Source organism: Plutella xylostella, chromosome 6 (assembly GCF_932276165.1).
Source record: "Plutella xylostella chromosome 6, ilPluXylo3.1, whole genome shotgun sequence".
Classification (NCBI taxonomy): domain Eukaryota; kingdom Metazoa; phylum Arthropoda; class Insecta; order Lepidoptera; family Plutellidae; genus Plutella; species Plutella xylostella.
Window position 1 is genome coordinate 8,093,418 of NC_063986.1, and position 23,689 is coordinate 8,117,106.

At 35.8% G+C, this 23,689-nt stretch overlaps 1 long non-coding RNA gene across 1 annotated transcript in view; it reads left to right on the forward strand.

Annotated features, from left to right (window-relative positions):
• The first annotated feature begins 3,294 nt into the window (after positions 1-3,294).
• The window catches only part of LOC125488685, a 56,565-nt gene continuing 36,170 nt past the window's right edge, over positions 3,295-23,689 (forward strand). Inside the window, exon 1 of the long non-coding RNA XR_007266398.1 lies at positions 3,295-4,123. This is a non-coding gene — a long non-coding RNA (uncharacterized LOC125488685). The remainder of the gene's footprint in view (positions 4,124-23,689) is intronic.

A 23,689-nucleotide genomic window follows, 5' to 3' on the forward strand; every position in this document is an offset into this window, starting at 1 on the left:
AAATAAATATTAGTATGACTACTATAACGCTTTATATCCTTCATCCGTCTTTGTTCTATAGTTATTTTATGAATTTAATTTCATAATGAATTCCCAAACTCTACAAAGGAAATGAGCTACAAAATTTCCACTCTATAACGAGGAAAGGAAAATCAACCCATTTCCTGTTAACGTAACCCCGCATTAATGTTGTAGGTACTTTACCTTCGACTCAGTACTAAACTAATCCCTAAAATAAAGCATAGTTTATTTTGGTCACGTCGGCCCTTCGTGACTGCGTCGTCGCGATAAAAGCCCTTTCGTCGGAACAAGGGCCAGTGTGGGATGTACCGGCGTGGAAACCACGGGAGGGTTCCGTGCTGAGAGGGAAAAAAGTTAATGCCATAAAAATATAACTTCTATAAATTGTCTGGCAACTCAATCGTAAACAGTTTTGAGATCTACGTAATTCAAAATCGGTTTATTCAGTCTCCACTTAAGGTTTTGCTTATCCCATCGATGGATAGGAGCTTATACAGACGTCGTTTTTATGTCCAACTTGTATTGCGAAAGATATTGAATCTGGTAAACAAGGCTAAGTAAAATACCGTGCAATCTCCGAACGCTCCGTTATTGACAGTATTAGTCATTATCAGAGAGCCACAAAATCAAAATTGAATTGATATAAGCAAAATAAATATATAGGTACCTCATTGTAAAGATAACTGAATAAAAACCTGTCTAATAAAATGTTATTCTTCATTCAAACCTTAAATGATGGTAAAAGTTCCCATACTTGAAAAAAACCATACGGAACCCCAAAAGCTCTTGACTGTTTGCACTTAGCGGGGACAGTAAGATGGAGCTTTTAAGCGGCTGATTGATAGAGCTTCTCGTGCAGCCTCCACCGGTTCATTCGAGAGTCAACGTTGACACAACGTTGGATTTCACGATCCACTGGACAGGATTAAGTAATACTGGAGATCGGTTGGCTGATTGGCCGTTGTGTTTAAGTTTTTTATAAGTATGTATTTAAAAACATAGAAAAGAGGTCGTACTTAGGTATGTGAAAGTTATTAAAGTTTAGTTTAAAGTATGTAGTAGCGATCCAGAGGTCAGAGGATGTATTTTGTGTTATTGTAGGAGAGAGGATGTATTTTGTGTTATTTGATGATAAGGATTATTTAAAAAAGTTTGACATAACTTAAGGAACCTTTACTTATATCGTTTTACCAGTTAAATTCGTTGTCAGTCTCTGAAATTGCTGAACGCAAAGAGCACCAAACATTAAAGCCGAAAATCCCGCGCACAGTTTCACCTTCAACCACCTCGCGAGATAAGCATTCGCCCAATAGGAATAAAATAGTGTCGGCAATAAGTTATGCGGTTGTGATTTATATTGTATTAACTTTATGTTCCGGAGGTGTGCGGGGTGTGCGCGGGGCGCGGGGGCGGGAGTTATCGCCGGCTCGGACGTTGAGTTACGACCCTCGGGTCCAGATATCGTGCGCGCACTGGCACTCAAACTGTTGGTCCGGTTCGGTCTTGCCCGGATTGTTTTAAAAGGATTTGGAATGGTAAAGGGAAGTGAGGATTAATTTTGGTGCGTGAAAAATCAGGTCAGATTAATTTGAGGGCTTGAGTTACTGGGTAACAAAAATATTATGTAAGTAATGCAATTGTATATTGCAACACCTTGCAGCAACATCTTAAACGTTGTTTAACATTTGACACAGTAAATAGCACAATAGCTAACATTTGAGAAAAAACTTATATATACCTAATATTATAATGTTTTACTTTGCACAAGTGTAAAAAGGATAAAACGTAAATTAAAACTCAAACTTTAGTTTCCTTAGCAACATATTCAAATAAAATGTAAATTAATTAATTACAGAATCTACATTAAAACTATAGTATATGTCTCATTATAATCATAAATTTTAGTACTTACCTACATAAACTATTAAAGAATTTAAATACAAAAATATTATATAATTATATGCTTTTCCGAAAAATGCTACGAAGCTACGATCTTTGCTACGAGCTACGGCGTAGACAAAATAGTACTATGACTAGACATAATAAACGATTTAACGCAATTTTTTATCATGTTTTGGGAACATTACTGAGTTCATTTTAAGATGTGTAGCTAGGCAACGTGGATTGGATCCAAATCTGAACTACCTATAAAAACACTGATGCTCAAACGGTCAGTTCCAACTTTTACAAATAGAAGCAAGTTTTCCCAACTAAGAAATCATTTCCACTTATCGCAAAAGTACTCTTGAATAATAATACACTTTCGTTTTTCCATCCCTAAATGCATTGTACTCAATCAAAAACGGAGATGCGGCTTGCGACCTATCACGTGAGTACAAATGTACAGCGAAAAGCGGGTTACGCATTCAAAGTCACACGTATAAATATATTTTTTTCTGATGAACGTCAATTTTTACATTCTACTACCACTTCGCATATAAGAGTCGTGAGCAGTATGTGTTTTACAAAATACCATTTAAAACTTTCTGATTACAGGTACTTACATACAATCTTGGAGGCTACATTTGAGAAGCGCAGGGAAGACGCAGCCAGCGCCAGGGTTGCCAAACACAAGAGCTGGTGCTCCATTTGTGAAGAATTTAATTTCAGAGAAACCTTATCTGCTGAGATACGCCTTGAAAGCGCACTTTATGTATGGACGGCCAATTTTTAAGTGCAAACTTATTTTATGAGTCTGCAAAGTAAAAGTTTGGCGATTTGGCTGGTCAAGAGAACATTAAAATATGTTGGAAGGTGGTATCAATGTACATTGAAATAGTATTTTAAACAAAGATAGTCCATATAGGTACCTAATAATATGGGAATTTTTTAGGTATATATTTTATCAAATCCTTACGAAGGTACCTTTTTCTGTGTACCTTTACCTAGTTGCATTAACTTGCTAAGAATAAACTCTGTATGTTGTATAATTTTGATAACCCTACAATTTCTTGGATTTAAATAGAAAATATTATAATATTATACTCATAATAAACACCTTCACGATTTATACCTCGTAGCTTTGTATAATTTCAGGACACCCCGTGATTTAGATCAGGCAATAGCACGCTCTGCCCCGAGTACTCATAAATGATATGATAAAGCATTCTCTTTTTAGTTATGCTAGTCTAATGATGCATAGGGACTTACCTAGGAATTTCACATGATAACACTAAATAAAAACTATTTTCAGTCTCTGGTGCAACACAACAAATAAAATCACATTCTTAAAGTATTTTTGTTCTTCAATTCTAATATAGTACCAAAATATTCCACAAACCAAGCACACACTAGAACGATTTTTTCAAGACTAAAATTCACTTCAACCCATGCGGCTCTAACACAATAGCCTAACATATATTTAAGTTCAATAAAACAAAACAAAAACTCGAAGAAACAAAACGGCCCCGTCTTTTGTAGCGGAGCCGCTTCGGGGAAAAAATCCGAAGCATCAACGTTAAAAAATCCTTCAAAAACGGTTATTTTGTTCCTTTTCATAAGAACAAAACGCTAAAAAAATAACCCTTACGGTCCGAGACAATAGAAAACGTTATAAAGGAAGTGCCTAAATGGGTTAACTGCTTGCGCAAAACGTCCTTGTCAGTAAAGAAATTTTTATTTTAAGGTAAAAGCACCTATTCCGATAATGCGTTGCGAATAAATATATTTCGCAAAGCAGCCCACAATGTTTGCCGTTGTCGGTACAGTTTTATCGCGCCGTAAACCACGACAACTGCTTTTGTCTCGTGTTCTACAACAGGGAAAGGTGCCTGGGACATTAGCCGTGTCCGAACACAAAGCGCCAGAATAATTACACCTGATGTGTTTTTTAAAAGAAAGTCTTTCACCTTTATTGCAAAATTTTACGGAATTAATAACGCTTATTTATGACTGTTTTGTCCAGATATTTCGCAATGACAACAATATGATGACGCTTGTCACAACTTAACAAAGAAATATTATTGTAATAGGTTATTTTAGTTCAGTTTGTGTTTAACAGTTTAAGAATTAGCACTGTAGTTAGTGTGAGTGCTTATAAAATACCTCTACATCGACATACACGTGGTTTTTACGCGATATTTTGCGGTAAATGTTTCAGCAGGTATGTGGAAAAGCAAATATTGTTTGTGAGAAGTAGAGCGATAAAACGTTATATAATAAGTCGTTAAGTTATCGGAGCATTCCGGGTCAATGGTTCTCATCTTATTTGAGTAGCTAGTGAACAAAAATATCATTATGTGGCCTTAAAATATCTGCATTTTATATTTTTTTTACTTTATTAAATCTCATTCTGGTTGATTTAGCTTTTCCTCTATATTTTATGGCTGCCCCATTACCTACTACATCTCTTACAACAACAAAAACTAAAGTGCTCAAATATTTCCTCAAAATCCCATATTGGGTGAATCCCATATAAACCTAGTGGTTTTGAGTTAGTTTTAATTTGCATATCAGCGACACGCGCCCTCATTAGGGCAGTTGGCAGGCCCCGTAATACCCCGACAATTGGGCCCGTATTTCAAAATTATCGTTTATATTGGCCGTATACTATCGGAGGCTTATGTCAGTGCACTGGTTACTGTCAGTGCAGTAGATGCTTTTTAAAGACAGCTTGAAATTTTTTGTTTTATTTTGGGAGTTATGAAATACCTAATTAATTTAAAAGTTACAATAAATTATTTTGTACAACGTGTATTCACTCACTCTTTCAGGTTACATAAAAAATGTGCTTGTAATGTTATGTATAACTTATTCTATAATAGCAAAGCATTTTAAGTACCATACAGAATTAAAAAAAATAATTCTATAAGATTTCCTTTAACCATAATTATAAAGGGAGAAAATAATATTGATGTAACAGAATAACCCCGAAGCTCATCAGAAACGCTTGTTAGTTGAATCAGGATCAGAATATCGCTGCCAAATATGAGCACGAGCGCACTTCGATCACACTTAGCGACCGTGATCATAGCAGTCTTAGGGCGAGGCCCCATTGCAGCGTTGCGGTGCGTCGCTGCCATACATTTTTGAGACGTTTTGGACGATGGTTCCTTTTTGGTACGACCGACGCGTGGCAACGCTGCAATGGGGCCTCAAACTTATAAAACCCGTAGGCTTAGGAAGTATGATTATGATTTAACTAGCCTTTGTAACCTGATTTAAATGTGTCTTTTGTATCGATTTCATTACGCCCTATTTAGTGTTCTATTCAATCCGGTACAAAGATACTCGGAATGTAAAGCGTTTGCTTCGGTACAATAACGGAATTGTAAAATATGTTTATGGACAATACACGATCATATATAAGTACATTCAAACACACATAATAACATATACATTATAAAACTTCGCTTACATACTATTTAGGTAGATAAACATTAAAGATATACCTACCAAAATGTAAAGTTGTTTTCATTTTACAAAAACATACTCGTATCTCTATAACTCTTACCTGCAGCTTAAATGACTGTAATTGCACAAATTCCATTGCATAAATTGCATTATACCTAGCAAGAACTTTAGATAATAAAATCATCGTTCAGTGACAGTACTTTTTGATTAATATTAGAGATATTGAACCTCTAGTTCCGTGATTGAATATTATAATGTAAGTTGGAACTATTTTGCACTGTTTTCAAGTTCGTTAGAACCCAGTTTTAAGTTAGGTAGGCATAGGTATTTTGGAAATTAGACTGTAAAAATAAAATATTAAATTAAGGATAAGTACCTATCTAATCAACACCCAGGGACGTGCTGAAAAACAGCGCTGTCACAAAACATCTGTTTACGGCAGCAAATGCTGAGCATGGCACCTTTTGCCGAAAGTCTGTATTTATAGGAATAATTACGTTTAGAAATAGGATTAGTACTAGTGTTTCTTTCCGCATGTTTGCAAATGTTTCGGCAATAAATATTATTTTCTTTCTTTCTTTCTTTCATCTATACAAAAAAAAATCGTTCCCCATAGTAAAAGTCACGTGACCAACAAAGTTTCTATCGAAAAGGAAATATTTTTTTCGTGAATTTTCAAAACGTAGAACAAAAGTTGTTCAGAATGACCCCATGAGTCACCCCCTTTCGGCTTAGTATACCCTTTTAGCAACACCCTGTAGAGAAAATCATAAGCTCATCGATGAATGTTAATGTCAAAAGATCACTTTTTCTAATATATTATCATTTTTTACATTTAAATTGATGAGATTTAACGATGAGTTCCTTGTACAATCAATTTAGCAGGTAGGGAGATAGTCAGCGTAGGTACTTAGATACTTACCTAACCCTTTACTTTCCTACATGGGTGTATTATCTAAAACAGGGGTCGGGCCCCCGCGAGTGCCTTATTATAGTTAATGGAGCTATTCGCGGAATAAACTCAAGTAATTTATGTTGTGTTTAGTTTTTGAGTTTAAGCGTTTTTCAGGTACGGTTTTATGAAATTTTTGGTACCTCGTTGGTTGGTATGAAATATGCAGGTATAACATGATATATAACGGATGGCTTGCACTAAACGTACTCGAATTAATTTTGAAAAAAAGTTATGGCGGCTTATAGTTTTTACGGATTCGCGTATACCTGTAACTGTACTTGCATCTACTTACCTATGCATGTAGATATTTCGACTAGTTTTCCACTTCTTTGTGTTAATCAGACCAAATAAGATCACGATTATTATTGTCAATATTACATTTTCTATTATATTTTATTTTGTATATTTATGGAGGTACGGAACTGCATATTTCAACGTTTCATATCCGATTCGTTGCTTCAGAATACAATTTCTCGCTTACTTTACGTCTGGCTTCGTGAATAACTCCTAGCGCTAGATAAGGCTTTGCAGGAAGTTGCTTTAAGCGCTTTTGTTTCCGAGAATACATGCATTTTCAGGGTTCCGTAGTTAGAGTTACCTGATAAAAAAAACTGTACTTAAGTGGGTATAGTTACTAGTTACAGACACAAGTGACAAAATGTTAATGAAAGACGAAGTAGATACAATAAGACGAAGAGAGTACGCAGTAAGGTTTAACATGTCAAAAACAACGCAAATAAACACATACATGAATTTTATTGACGGCACCGTAGCTAAGGCGGTAGTGAGGCTGCTTCCGAAGCTGAGGGGTAAGTAATACGAGGTATAAAAACGCATGGTATAACATTCACAAGGTATACGCCCATATGATATAAATTTATTAAGTATAACGATCACTGTGCATAACAAACGAAAGGCATAGTTACTAAATACATAATTTTGTAAAGAATAACGTTCAAAAAGTATAATTTCAATTGATATATCGATTAAAATATATAACGCTTATAACATATATTGTTCACCGTATATAATAACATTATGTATAATGAACAAAAAAAAATATTATTATTGGAGCTATGTTGGGAGACGCTCCGCTCCGCTTCGCTGCGCTCCGCTTTGGTTTCGACGAACATGTGCACCTAACACGCTCCTCCTCGCTATGCTCGTCGTCGCACCTATCTTTAGGTTTTGGTACTAGGGATTTTCACAGCATTATTATTATTGAAGCTATGTTGGGAGACGCTCCGCTCCGCTTCGCTGCGCTCCGCTTTGGTTTCGACGAACATGTGCACCTAACACGCTCCTCCTCGCTTTGCTCGTCGTCGCACCTATCTTTAGGTTTTGGTGCTAGGGGGTTTGACGGCGTTGGGTAATTAAACACAGATTATGCGATATGAGAAGAACTTTATACAAAATTATAGTATATATTTTAATTGATATACGTAATGTATGTTATACGAATCGATATTAGTCCTCGTGAGTGTTAGTTATTTTGATATTATATGAAATGTACGATATACCAATTGAATCTTATACCTTATGAAAATATAGATTTTGTTGTTATACGTAACGTTCATTATATGTTGTGAACGTTATTAATGTGAAATTATACATTTAGTTTTTATACGTCGCAATACGCACCCGAAGCTGAGGGCCGCGGGTTCGAATCCCGCCCAGGGCAAACATTTGTGTCATGAGCATTTGTGTTTGCCTTATGTCTGGTTGTCGTTTATATATTCAATATGTATCTATCTATGTATTTGTGTAGATATATCAGCTGTCCGACACCCATAATACAGGTTCTACCTAGCTTGGGGTCGGATGGCCGTGTGTGAGATTTCCCCACATATTTATTTATTATTTTATTATTATTAATTATATGTAGAATATCTGGTTAGTTACAAAATTTCGACATTACTAAAACTGGACCACAATTTAACTTTCTTAAAATCTAGATAGTTAGGTATTACTCATTCATCTCACACACAGCATGCACTACGTCACAAGCACAAGTTTGCCTGAAAAATGGAACCTAAAAACTGCAGATCACTGTGCCAGCGAGCCGGTTTCACACTTGACCCCTTTCCACAAGAGCTCGGGGGCGATGGGTAGGAAAATTGCCTGTAACACGAGCATTATAACGATCATAATTGCGTAAATTATAATTTTAAGGCGCGTACAGCACGAATTGATCCCTTTTAGCGCAATTTGCAACAATTTACTATGTACCTACGGGAGATGGGCGACCTGGGGCCCTACTTAGTTATAAACACTATAAAGGTGGCCGTTACACTTACCTTGCACTTACGCAAATTATACATTTAGGCTGTTCAATTTATGCAAATCTTCCGTGTTAGGAAATAATGTAATATATTATACTTAGGTAAATTTATTATTTGAGACATACACTCTGGCTGAACCCTGATTCTGTTTGTATTCGATACTGATACAAAAAAAAATATACATAGCCAATACAGGCAATCCAATCGGCGTATGCAAAAACCTATCAGGAGCCGTTCCGCAAACGAGCGGTTGCGTGCGCGAAACGAAATTAAAACCGGCGTGCTATCACAATTGGCAATAAGCTATCTCTTATCTACGCACATCTCTATAGACCTTTTAACATAAGCGGAGAGCAGCGGCCGCGGGCGGCGAACTAATCTCCATAACTTTAATCCCTTAACCCTCGCAGTGCCAGGAATCCAATCAAACAGTACAAGCCCCCTCCCCCCCCCCCGCCCCGCCGGCGCCTCGCCTACGCAGCCTGTCCCGAGTAATTATCAAAGCTTTAATGACGTCATAAATCGACTGTATAATCTAATCTGGAAAAGCTCCGGGCTCCGCCGCGCAGCTTAATGGTGTGAAAGCTTGCTTATCTCCCGCCATGTGTGAATAGAGCTTTATACGCGCAGCCTGAAAGCTCGCGCCGGGAAACTTCGGAAAAATATGTCGTAGAACATTCGAGATAAAAATGTGGGACGTAGCGCTTTCAAGTTTAATAGAAAATCGAACATTATCGTAAAGGAGATGTGTTTCCTAACAAACGCTTTGAGGGCGCGCGGGCGCCTAGGAAGGCTTTAAGACATTAAGCTTGTGTCGTTACATCCTGTACGTAAAGAAAATATTTGGTTAAAATATTTTCTTTTTATCAGGCAAACTCGGGCCACATCATTAAGTTGTTACATACTATAATATATTCGTAGTTACTTATCTTTTTATATTATAAGCTTTAGTTAGCCACAGTTTTTGCTCAATCTTCGGCCAAATTATACCTACCTACATAATATTATAATCTAGTTTTTTACGTGGTCAGCACGGCCATCAGAGCACTGCGGCTGTATCTAATCTGAGATTACACATAATGGCTCGATACAACTCCGTAGTTTGGAGGTGAGCGTTCCGATCTATTATTCAATTATACGCCGAATTCAATCGATATCACGCAGCCACAATTCCGATAAAATCTAGGTTTAAATCTAGGCTAAATCGATTAAGACTTTAATTTGAATAATCGACAGCTGCTTGCAGTCGTGCATGGTTAAATGAAGCCGCTTCAGAAGCATCTTATCTGAATAAAACTTCTGAATAATTGAGGACATGAATATGCATATTGCTAAATAGGTGCTAACAGAGTTTGTACTAAAATTTTACGAGATTTATGCGTGATGAGAAATGATTCTTTAACACGTTTGGTCAGACACGTAGAACAATGGGTGCCTTATGCAAATTGATGACTCATTCTTATTAATAATCAATCATGGATTCATCAAGATATTATTTATATATTATATTTATTAATAAGACATAAAACAAACGACTGAGCTCAAAACAAAAACTCAGTTACCCTATGATGAAAAAAATTACATAATTATGAATGCACCATTTAGAAACTCGGAAATTATGACATAAGCATTCTCGTATATTCATTCATCAATATTATTAATAAACAGATCAATAAACATACGATTAAAACGATCTATCAAAGTACACAAGAGGTGCGAACAGACAGATATAGTAAAACTTTTATGACATATTTTGATGATTTGATGAGGATGGTGAGGTAGTAATGGGTGCCCCTCTAACGAGGTCATAATTGGCGGTAACTAATTCGAATCCGTCATGGACCCATTTGGATGTTTGCCTGACTTTCTAATATTGAAATCGTGCGTGGAAAATGTATTGATTTGAATTGCTTGTGAAATTATTTTTGAATAATCCCCTTGTAATCTATTTTATTCTCGACATGGGAATATGTTTTAAAGGTAGATATTCTGGTTTCATAATAACAATACTTGATATAGGTACAACGACCAAAAACAAAGAACATACCAAAGCATTCGTTCAAGCTTGACAATATCGAGCATTACCATATTCGGCCAATCAAATCAAGACATAAGAAAAACAAAAGACGCCCGGGAATGAACTGCTAGAAAATATGGCGTCAATCCACCATAACCTTCCGTGTTTCGTTTACGGAGACACTTAGTAATAATTCCGACTCTCGCAGCGTTGGGCCCATGCCGCGTGCCGTAATGACGAACTAAATAAATTGAACGAACTTCGTAAACACTGTCGGTGCGTGGAGCTACCTCCAGACGCTCGGCACGGGGTAAGTGGATTTCGGTGTTGTACCAAATCTTGCGGTCCGGCTCGGGACCATCTTACACCTAGAAGTTTGAACCGCGAATTAAAAAAAAAACGCACTGCTTAACCACCACTTTTAGGTAGAACTAGAAAATAGAACAGGCGGCATTATTGCTGAAATATCTTCAATTCAGCGATAATGCTGCCTGTTCCATTAATCTACCAACCAATCTAATAATTATTTTTCAGAGTTTTTTTTGATAATATAAAGTGAGAGATGTATTTTGTATAGAAAAGGTAACAATACAATATAATATGATACGAATAGTGAAACAATAATATACTTATTCTCTACTTAAATGAGGATCCAAAAACAGTCAAGTAAGGAATAACCTGAATCTTGTAGCACATAACACAGGCTGTGTTCATGTAAAGTATATAAATCTGCATGCGTCTCTGTCTGTAGGTAGATACTCTGTATCCGTAAGCTAGGGTTGACAATTACGAATGCGATAATTTCCGGGATGGAAGGTTTGGTATGTGTTTATTGTTTTAATGAAAAATTGTTTTCATGTTAGCCGTTTTTTGTGTTTTTTAAAATTAGTAACTTGAAAGGTATGCTTCTCTGGTTTCAGCGTTGAACAAGTTTCACAAGATCGTTTCTTATTTTTCATGTCGAAATGTGCGTATATTGTGTATATTGTGCAATAAAATAATAAAATAAATAAATAAATGACTGAGAGAATTCAAAATTTTCTCAAGGGTTGTACCTACAGAGTAGTACAGACAGAATAACAATGATGTTGGTATATAAACAATCCAATGAGATGCACCATACAGTACCACTCGACCTTCCATTACCACCTGTGGGAGTGAACGCATCAATCAACTTTACCAACCAAACTCCTATAGCCTATACCATTGAAACTTCCTAATAAACTATACTAATGGAATGAAAAGCTATGCTTACGTAATCCCACGACCAAATATAAATAAGCTCGTAACTGATATAACGTGCGTTGTGGTATTTAGTCATCTATTTAAAGAAGAACGCCATTAATTTTGGGTGGTTATTTACGAAGCTGAGAAGTCACGGAACGGGTTCCTGTTACTCGATAAATTTCGACTCGATCTCGAAATAAATAACTCGAATGCACGATAAGAATCGGTGTCTCACGCAACGCAAGTATTTATTTATTTTTTCGTCCCCGTTTATATATTTATTTACTTTGAGCGGTCCCGGAAGACCTATCGGGGTTTTCCGGCTTAGCTCTGAATATTATAGCCCCTGTTGGGTTGATATATCGGTAGGTAAATGGATGTTTTTGTGAGCTTCAATATTAAAAAGTGCTGGTATGTATAACGTATATCTTATCATCTTGACAGATAATTCAAAAATAGATATACATACCTTATGTATTCTATACTAATATCATAATATACCTATGTTAGCTCTTAAATTTCAACCAATACAGTCATGTTTTGTAGTTACTATGAAGTGTTATGTAAAGAAAACCGGTGTCACAGTAACCAAGTGGGTACATAAACTATTTAATGACATAATTTACATGTTAGTCACTCACAGTAAATAACAATGGATTGGTTGGGAGCCCGAAAAAGACGATCGAATCCAAATTTTATGTGCAACTAACCAATCGTCAAAGTGTCGCTCCGACTTATATTAAGTGCCGTGTTGACATTGGTCCAACGGCCGTAAAAAATACATTTTATATACTCACGCACTTATTTACAAACCGAACTGTTAACTAATTTTAGAAATTCTTACAAACATTAAACAAGTTTCAAAATAGCTGGAGGGACGTAGGGAAATAGGAAGGCAAACTAAAAATAGATTACACTTTATAAAAGCTTTTCATCTATTGAAGCGGAAAAGTAGGTTGAACGCAAATAAAAAAAAATCTAAAGGAATTCTTTAAGTATAATTTTAAATTTCGAAAACCGCGCGAATATTTTTTTACGTTGTCTCCAGAAAGATGGTGACAAATGCGCGGTCCGTTACACGAAGATTTCTGTCCAGATACGATTCACGATACATTCGGTGGGCAATCCCTCAGCGTGTCAGCCGACTTGTTAGCCGAGAGTTGTGGCTGCTTGAAACGGAACGGACGAAAGGAGAAATTCTTCGGCAGATTGCAGCTGTTGACGACCTAGAGGAAATAAATGTATATTCATCGAATACTTGGTTCGACTTTTCCCTTTCCCGTCTGTGAACTTATGAGTTGACCGCCAAATTATGAAGATATGTTAATTAGACTGAATATATATTCGGACTTTCTGAGTAAAATAAATTATGTAGAAAACTATAACGAAACTTAAGTAGCTAAAATGTAGGTATTATTTAGCTACGTCGTCGTGCTTGTGAACTAGCTAAATCACAAAGCTATTTGACAAATTACGGTGGAAATATTTCAGTGAGGGTGAAAAATTACCCTTTTACACGCTTAGGCTCTCAAACAAATTACGTTTTATTAAAATTCCGAGCTGCATAAGTAGGATTATGCCAAATTACTTCAACATAACCGTTTTTCGTTTACTTTCAGCACATTAAATTTTGAAAATTAATTACGTTACAATAACCTACTACCACTTATTCAGTAATGGGGCTGATAGTTACTTTAGTAAGGTACAAGACGTGAGTAATGATGTGTATGTTGTAAAACTACACATATTTTGTAGTTTTGGCAGTTAAATACTTACATAATAGTATCGTAAAATCCTATGTACAAATTATTTATATGACAAAATGATAGCGATACCTAATCACATTTCACACATAATACCTACAGTCCTACATACTTGCAAAAAAAACTAAAATTCTTCAGTCTAGACAAAACATCGAACCCGCGAACAGCTGATAGAAGTTACGTAACCTCCGAAACATGCGGGGCATTGAACCCGGGACGAGGGACTATGTCGGTTGGTCGAGGCCACTGGGCACATTAATCATCAAGATATGGCCAGGAACTGTGCCTGTGTTTCTTCTTATTTATGAACTGATAGAACTGGCTGAGTTCTTAAACAAAGAGAGTAAATGAGATTGTACTTTAGGCGCTTCGTTTATGTGGTGATAAAATTGACCATTGACCTATATGGATCCAGGTAAGTTGAAGATTTAACGGTTGGTCACATATACGATGAATTCGATTATGAGCCGTGGATAAAATAAACAAAATAATATGATTGTAGATCGTCTTCTGTCCACGCTGTTCTAAATTCAATTTTTACGCAACGCCGTGCTCTGTCTATGCTGAGTTTTTTTTTCATAATTTCCTGGCATGGACACTTGGCTGGCAAACAGCCATTCGGTGCGTGAGCTACAAGCTGTGCGGGCGGCGCGGGGGCGGGGGGGGCGGGGGGCGTTACGAATGGAAATCAATACTAACTGCACTCTCCACTGCTGCATTGCTTCATGATAAATCAAGCCCCTCTTCCCGCCAAATAAGCCCGCGCCATTTTCGACTGAAATTGCTAGACCTGAAAGCACGTTTCAGAATGGAGTTACGTTCGGTTTGCTGGTAGATTTTCTTAGAAGCATATAAACCTTTTACAATAGTTTCTTCTGTTTAAATTGTGTTTGTGAATAATTCTCACGATTATAATAACTTAAGAGGTGTTCAGAGTTGATGAACTAGCAAGCTAGACATCCCCTATTCACTATAAATTTTATACATGGGATAAAAAAGAATAGAATAGAATAGAATAGAAATCATTTATTTGACACACAGCAAAAAAAATATGAAATAACGAAAATACAGTAACTTTCAAAAACAGCTAAGTACTTATATATAAAGAACTTAAGTAATAATTAAACCAAACAAAAGATATATTGTTCAATCAATAATCAGTAATTATGGTATATAAACCAATTCAGATTTTCTCTATTTTATAACTAGTGGTATTTTGTTGGTGTTACACTTGGATCCATTTTAAATTGTATGTGACGAAGGTAAAATCTCGTACTACATCTTTAATGCAGAATACAGAAGCATAATAAATACTATTTAATAAAGTGGTAGACGCGATAAAATGCACATATAATGTCTGTAATACATAATGGGGGACGTAATCGTATGTGTCCTCGACTAGTATCTTGTTAATTGAATTGGAACTAATGAATATTTGAATAAACATTTCTATTGCCTGTTCAATTGTAATTTATGTTTAATCTGCATAATGTGTGTGAATCTATTGAATTATTGTTAATGAATAAACATGGTGTGTGAGACTGTGTACCCGCATTGTACCATAGATAGTATTCTAAACAAACAATAATATGGTTTTTGTGTGATTAAGTTTTTTTTCCTTCTTGACCATATATATATAAAAAAAAACTCTACTTTTCACAAAAAAAATATCAAAATTAACCTATATGGTAGAACAATAAGAAATATATATTTTTCGATACTTTCTTTGGTCTTCAGGAACAAAACATTAGGTCTATTATTTAAGGAACTTTTGATCGTGCATTATAAAGTTGGACTACTATAAAGGACCGAAGTTTCTTGAAAGACTGTGATTTTTTAAACTCAGCCTTTGTTCAAGCGTCGTCGTTCAGTTAGAGTAGAATACAAACTATTAAGTAGGTAGGTTGTGATATGTCTTCGACTGTACTTCCATGTAGTGATTAAAATGTTTTAAAGAATTTCCGAATGAATTTTAGAATTGACCATTCAAGTACGATCGTCCATTTTAGTACAGTCGATACCTTAAATACTTAAGGCGCTGATGTGGTACTCTCTTCTTTAACAATTAATAAAATTTACTACACCCCATACGAAAATTCCGCCATCCTTATACAGCTATACCGTTACTTGTACAAGAACTTGAATCGGCAAGTTGAAAAGAAATTGTACGATTCGAAATATGCCAATGAGGAGGGCCAATTGATCGACCAGTTGATCGACGAGTTTACCGACGAGTCGACCGAGAACTGTGGACTTTTGCGGTATCAGACACCAGGCTATTTCGGCGATCCAGGATCGTTGTTACAAATATGTATAATAGGTAATATTCTTTTGATAATAGGTTTAAAGTCAGTCAGTTTAGTTTCAATTTGGCAATCGCCAGGTGCATGAAACAATTAATACAAAATATATATATATTTTTTTTTAATGTAGCCTTTATAGTGTCCCACTGCTGGGCAAAGGCCTCCTTATGAATTGACCACCGTTCCCGATCATGTGCTTCCTTCGGCCATTGAGGCAAAAACCTGTCGAGGTCATCCCGCCATCTCCGTCTGGGTCTTCCGCGACGCCGACGTCCATCACTAGGCACCCACTCGGTGACAATTCTGGCCCACCGGTCCGGGTGCATGCGACAGACGTGGCCTAAAATAATAAAATGTCAATTTAATTTATATTTGCCACAGATGAAAAACCTTCTGTGGAATGATTGGGAAATAATTTTTGATTCTTGCATAGGTGTGCAATAATGTTAGTTGCCTAATTTCAGGAACTTGCGCTTAAAATAATCTGCAGCGGTTCCAGTTTGTCAGGTGGTTGCGCCTTAATTGGACAAAGCGAGACTTGCAAACAACTGAACCAGTACTTTTTCATGCTTTAATTGGCCAATATTTTAATGAGTTTGAGTTATCGTGTCTTGACACCTAACAGAGACGTTTTTACGATGTTGTGTTGAAATTTGTAATTCATATACAGTTGAAAGTAGTACGCTTATAAATAAATGCAGGTGAACACGTTGTTTATTTTCTTGTTTTCAATATCACATGAATAATAATATTTTTCGTCACGTTTTGTATTGTACATACTTAAATAGGTCAATTAAGAATCATATGTAGAGTTATAATATTATAGGTTTACCTATACTGGTATACTTAATACGTACACCTATAGGTACGTTTTATTCATACCATCTGAAAATTATATTTTAATCCTATGAAATTCAGCTTGTAAGACTTCAACGGAAAACTTTTCAACTGCAATAAATAGCACTTGCGCCCGCTTTATTAGTCGAGGCCAGAAAATGGTTTACAACATTTTGAAAATGGAACGTTTTATTTTTAAACAATTTCCTTTTTGGAGCTACAATTCCGTTTTTTGCGGCCATACTTAGCCCTAAATTCAAAGAATAACATGGGACCGAGCCATCGACGCCTACCACATTGCAAAAAAAAGAAATTCTTGACCCACCGAAGATGATAAACTGGTTTCGAGCGCGAATAAAACGAACAATCCATCATTGTGCTCCATCCTCTTCTACTCAACGTTATCTCGCCTACGGGCGACAGGGACAAAAACGCGTGGGTCCCAAAACCGGAACGGCAGCTTATATTTATTTCTTAACTTGTTGTTCGTACATAAAGCATATTTCGATTTATGCCTTTGGCTTAAAAGTGTGGGTAATTGCCGGGCTCGCTCTTGACTAATTTGCATGCGATGCGTTTTAAATTTAGGCCCCGAGACGATTAAATGATAAGTTGAGTTACGGCCGCTTCTGTACGAAACAACTGGCCATGATTTTATCTTCGGAGCCACTGCGTTTTTGAGAAATGGCCTTTAACTTGAGACACGGTATTATGTGTCGGTGTAATGAATATGAAGTCTTGTTTTATTTTCTTCTTGAAATATTGTGTTTATTCATCACCTTGGTACAGGGTGTTTATTTTATTAATGGTGGGAAATATAACCTTACATTTAAACTTAATATTATGTACGTACGTATCGTAATATAATATCCTTTTTCATCATATTTTCATTGACTGGTAAAAAGATATGACCAATAGAATAATAATTAATGCAAAATAGAATCCCTATTACATAACTCATAGTGCAACCCATTATTAACCAATAAAATAAGGCTAGCAGCAGGCTCGCGATTAAAGTAGTTTCAGTACAAACGGAGCAGTGACCATAAATCGCCTGCAACGCGACCGGCTAAATCATGTAGTGCCAGGTACCGAGGCTCTGTGCTCCTACCATGAGCCCAAGCATTGTAATGAGTACGGATTTGAAAACAGAAATAAATATATTTTTTATATTTTTATACAATACAAACAACCTAAGTATATTATTTATACATGGCTATGGCTATGATATCAAAGGGGGCATCTAATATTTATATCTTGTATAAATACATGTAAGTTTATAGACTTACACCCTTATTCATAGAGAAGTTACAGAACGTTTTAACTAATATACTGTTTTGTCCCTCTCTGTCAAAGAACAAATTGTTCCCTGTCGGAGAGGGACAAAACAGTTTATTAGTTAAAACGTTTTGTAACTTTTCTATGAATAAGGGGGTTAGTTTGTAGGGACTTATATAATAACTAAATCATTATTTTAATTTTTCCTTTATTATTCTTTAGTACACTTGACCCCTCTTTAATCAAAATATCCTTCCACCCTAACGTTGTCTTGAAAAAATCGCTTTAAGCGATAAGACCGCCATTTTTGTACAAAGTTGTGAGTATTTAAGTTTCTTTTATGTGTGTGTGTACAAATAAAGAATATTCTATCTATCTATCTATCTTTCTATCTAATATTTTTAATTACCTAGCTATTTTAAATTATCAATTTAGGATTATGATTTCATGATGTTTATAATATTACTATGTGATTTTTATAATAATACAATTAAGTTTCAGCATGTAATAAGAAGACGTTTTTTAACCTAAGTAGCCCGTAATTTTAAGAGCTTCAATTTGATACACATTTCTCAATTTCATAGGACACCTACGTACCTACTATGGATGCCACTGGAACTTTTTCATTGCTCGTCAGTTTATTATACTTTGAAACTCCCGCGACTCACAGTAGTGTCCCAAGCAGTGTTATCAATACCGCAAGAAGAGCCGGCTGCAGGCACGTAGCGCTCAGTAAATAACGCGCGCGAGTTACAGCGCCGTGAGTCAGGCGCGTTATCTGACGCGCGGTGTGCGCCCCGCCTTACAATGCCTTATACCTAACAGTGTAGGTTTAAATGAACGCGCCTGATTTTAATAACCAAAATATTAAGTAAGTATTTTATAGCGTAGTTAAATATCTGCGTGTTTATATATTACGTACCTATATGAAATGTTTAGAAAAGAGAGCCGTTTTTGCCTTACCGAATTTTTTGTTGAAATCCGGAATTCGAACCTCAGCAGAAGTCTGCGCAGCACTCAAAGTTATCGACTACTTCCTAAATAAATAAATACACCACGCCACCGACGCGTCGACCTACATCAATTTTCTTACTAGTGAGCTAAGTCTGCATAGTATATGTACCTAGTACCTACTAGCTGAAATATATCCGTACATCGACTATACTGCACAAATATATGTCTACTTAGCTACAGTCCACGCATCTCAAGGAAGCCGTATGACGCACACGCGGCAGACGAAGCTCGTATAAATTCCTCTTAGCGTTCAGTTCGCCATGTTGTGTGGCACGCGGGACGCATCGGCCTCGCATTAGTGCATGAGACATTATTAATAACCGCATCTCAAACTGGGACTCTAGATATTTTCTCCCCAAAATTCATTGTCTGTATTTTAAGTTTACGGGTGGTTTACAAATGAATGAAACACACGAGTTTCCACTCTTTGTGTCTGTCAAAAAGTCGAAATTAGTATATCACAACTTAATTTTGTTAACCTTTTGTAAAGTGACATAAAGCTCTATGATTCGGGCGGTTTGTTTCGAGTGACATAAATGAAAATTTAGTTGTTGACATTAGGTAGGTAGGTACTTACCTACATAGTACTGAATTTATATAGTTGCTTATTTTAGGAGTTACAGGGGCTTCAGGAGGCCTACGATAATTTAAAACGATAAAACATTTAGGAAGTCTATCTATCTGTCAAAAATGTTTTTAGTAGGTAGGGCAGACATAAGCAAATTACATTATGCTTACATGGAAATACAGTTTGAGAACCAGGTAGAAGGGCACTTATACGAGACGAGATCAAAGAGAGAACTAATTACATTTCATTTCGCAGTGAGGCTTGTTTGACCAGATTGAGTCCTTTATCGCCAGTGTGTTGATGTAATTAACACGGTTTTACGTCTGTTTTAGTTTTTATGTTAGGTATGCTGCGTTTTATTTCTCTTTTACACTTACTGTTAGATTAATCTAAAAAACAGTGTAATAGTGAACATAGGTTGAACCTAGTTAATTATATATGTGCCAACTTGGAAACAATTTCTAGAATATGCAGCTTTTGTCTAGTTCTCGTTTGATTGGGAAAACAATAATTATAGTATGGATTTAGAAATAAAATATGTATCTAATAGTAAAACTTTTATAGTTTGTACAATATATAGGTAGTTTAGGTTGTAACATAGTGTATTATTTATTATTAGGGTTAAGTCATTATAAATAGAAATGATTATTTGTTTATTGTTAAATAAAATAATGATAAACTTCATACTTATTAAATTTATGCGCTCAGTGCTAGCTCAGTTCTTAGACGCTCAGTTCCTTTTGTGGTACATAATAGAACCTTGAAAAGTGTACAGTGTAATAAATAAGAGTAATTTTCCCAAGGTTTCATGTAAGCACATACCTAACTAGTCATAGTTCGTTGGCTTGGAAGCGGATATTTATATTTGAAGATTACATTATTACTATAAATATTTACTTTATCATTTTAATGTTGCATTAAATTAAATGGACCTCTTTGCTTTTGTACCAAAAATCAAGCTGTTATCTTAAATTTATTCAAGTTTTTCTAGACGGCTTTAGGCGCTGTTGGTTTTCTTAATCTATTTTCATAATATTTAAGGCAGCTATGTTATTTTAAAAAGCTTTTATAAACAGCAATACTTTTAAATAATTGAGCTACCTGTTCAATACACATAATATTACCTACCAAAACCGGAATATGAAACATATTCTATCTAAAGTAAATTTGTAATTTATACCTGTGGGAATCATGATCGCGATGAGAAAAAGAACTGTCTATTTGCTTTGGGTAGGAATACCATTAGTATCCCATGATCCCATGATTTTATTCATTAAAAGAAATGATTTTTTTACTTCCTTTTAAAATAATGCAATCTTAACACTAACATTATTTAATTATTATTCTATTTTACTTTTATTTTATTACTCAATATAATAAGTGATAACCCTATGGCACAAGCAGAGACAGTCATGTCTAAGTGTCGGGTCGGCGCCTACTTTCGGAGTCGGCAGGCATCGGGATTTTTGGGACATAAATGACATAACACATTAACTTATAGCAATAAGGTAGAATTTTCCTTGATAATATGGAGTATGTCCCAAAAATACCGCTTCAGAATGAATTATGGAAATATCTACTTTATTGCGCGAAGCTAATGGACAATTCTATTTGTCACCTATAATCCTGATGCCTGCCTATTAGGGCATGCAATACCGCAATACCGGTATTCGTAATACCGGGATCCCGTACAAAATTCCCGCTTTTTTCAATACCGGTATTGAAAGTTAATACCGGTATTGAAGTAATACCGGAATCGGACTTTTTTAGGCTATAAATAAAGCGATTAAGATTTAGTTAGCCTTGTGTGTGTATATACTGTGAAAGCGCACTTGTTCCCAACCGTTTAATGCAGTTTTCGGCTGCTAGAAATCTACTGTTGACCATGCGTAAACCGGCACCGGATGTAAAAAAATTGTTTATTCTACAATTTAAACTCTAAAACTGATTTCTCGTAAAAATCTACAACAAAATACAGAATATGATTGCATTTTCTTGTTTTATTTTGATGTATACGACCTTTAAACACAGTATATGCCATTTATTACAAGGAAGTCTAATACCGGTATTAATACCGGGATCCCGGTATTGAGTTGTAATACCGGAACTCAATACCGGTATTGAAAATTGTTCCGGTATTGCATGCCCTACTGCCTATGCCGATGGTGGGGGCCGAGCCTAATGGTGAAAGTAATTGAAACTTATAAAAACTGCAATGCAATTCCGGAATAGCTTTGCGGGACCAGCGCGGGTATCGCGAACTCCAGATGAAAGATAACCGAGCTGGTCTTGATCGATCACGTTTACGTTATTAACTCCGTGATTCAACTTTCTCCTTCTTACGAAACCAAGCCTTTTGTAAGAAAATTGGCTCGATTAAGAAGAAAGCTTTTGCAGCACAACGCTTCGTTTGTTTTTTCAATCAAAACCTTTTTTTTTTCAGTACAGAGTAAGTATATTGTGTTTGTATTTTTATATCAGTTATACAATTTAATACCTACTAGACTAATTTTATTGATCATCATACTTGTTTATTTTTCTTCAATATAACTATAAACTCACATTCCACAATTTCTTGTATGTATAAATTCTAAGGATACTTACGTTTTTACGTTTGTGAAAGTAGAATTACAAATACTACTTACAATACAAATTATTGTAAAGGAAACAGTTTGCCAAAAAGCTAACTAATGAGCTATTCCTGAAGCTTCTGTGGCAAAATAACACTTGGATAAACAATATCAATAAAAGAAACGGTCAGACGTTAGCGTTAACTGTTTTAACCTTTCAAATTAGCAGAACTGCCCCTTAGTGATTGTTCAATTTAATTCAATAAAGACTCATCCGTTTTTTTTCCTTTCACCCACGGAGTCCATTTACTCCCCGATTTTATATAAAGCATTACTTTCTACAAGAGTAAAAGTAAACAATATATTATGTATTTAATTAACACATAAGTACTACATACCTTTGTTTTTTCAGAGCTTGAGACCAAGGCTAAGGTAAGGAAAGTGTGTTATATTGCATTTGCTCAGTCAGTAGGTATTTAAAATAAAGTAAAAAGTATGAATTACCACTTACCTACTTAATAATATAGCCGCTGTGTACCTACCTACGTACACTCAACTGTGAAGTAGGTACACACGGTCCCAAGAACATGGTACAGTCTATCTCCTTTATAAATTTACCTACAGTAACATAATACAGCACACAGTGGTTCGAGCGCGCTATTCGCGTAGGCATGAGGTAGTCCTTCATAAGTTCTACTAACAAACCCTTTGTGAGGCGAGTTATGGCCGCATTAAGCCGTGTCAGTCTGCCGTCCTGTGGCCGAGTATTTATAACTCTCAGAGAGTTATAGGCCGTGAGTAATGGGAAATATGGAGCTGGTTGTACATCGCGCCTGTTTTGTTGCAGCTTGTATATGAGCTGGCCGGTTCGGACCTATGTTTGTCTGTTATGTATGCGTGATATAGGCCAGTATACATGGCCAGTTTCTTAAATATATTTTTGTTGGGTCGTTGTTTGATAATGTGTTCGTTGTTTGATTTAATGATTATGAAACTTTTTATCAATCTTAAAATGACAGATTACGGATCAACAAAGCGTCTTCCAATATAATGTTACCAATACAAAAACTGGCTAACATTCTCATTAAGCAAAACACTGAATAAGATTCACCTGAATCCACTAAACTGGTAAAAACAAGCAAAACCAGTAGAAGCGGCCAGTCAACCAGTAAATTTGAGTTCCGTGTGGCGTTTACTATTTAAATGTATTCATCCCGGGTTTATCTGGGCGTCACGCGGCGCAGCCTTTGCGTATAAGCTGCCTATGAATAATTCTCTAGCGTAGCACATACTTGTGTTTACCGAACGGAGTTATAGGATACTTATATGTAGCACTTATAGGTATAGAGATGATTATGAGTAGTAAAGTGATAGAAGACTACACAAAAATCGTCTAACCTATAATTCTATAGAGGTGACTATTATATGACTAGTACAGCGACAAAAGATTCCACCAAAATCTTCTATAGGTACGCATGAAAATAATATATATATGACTATTA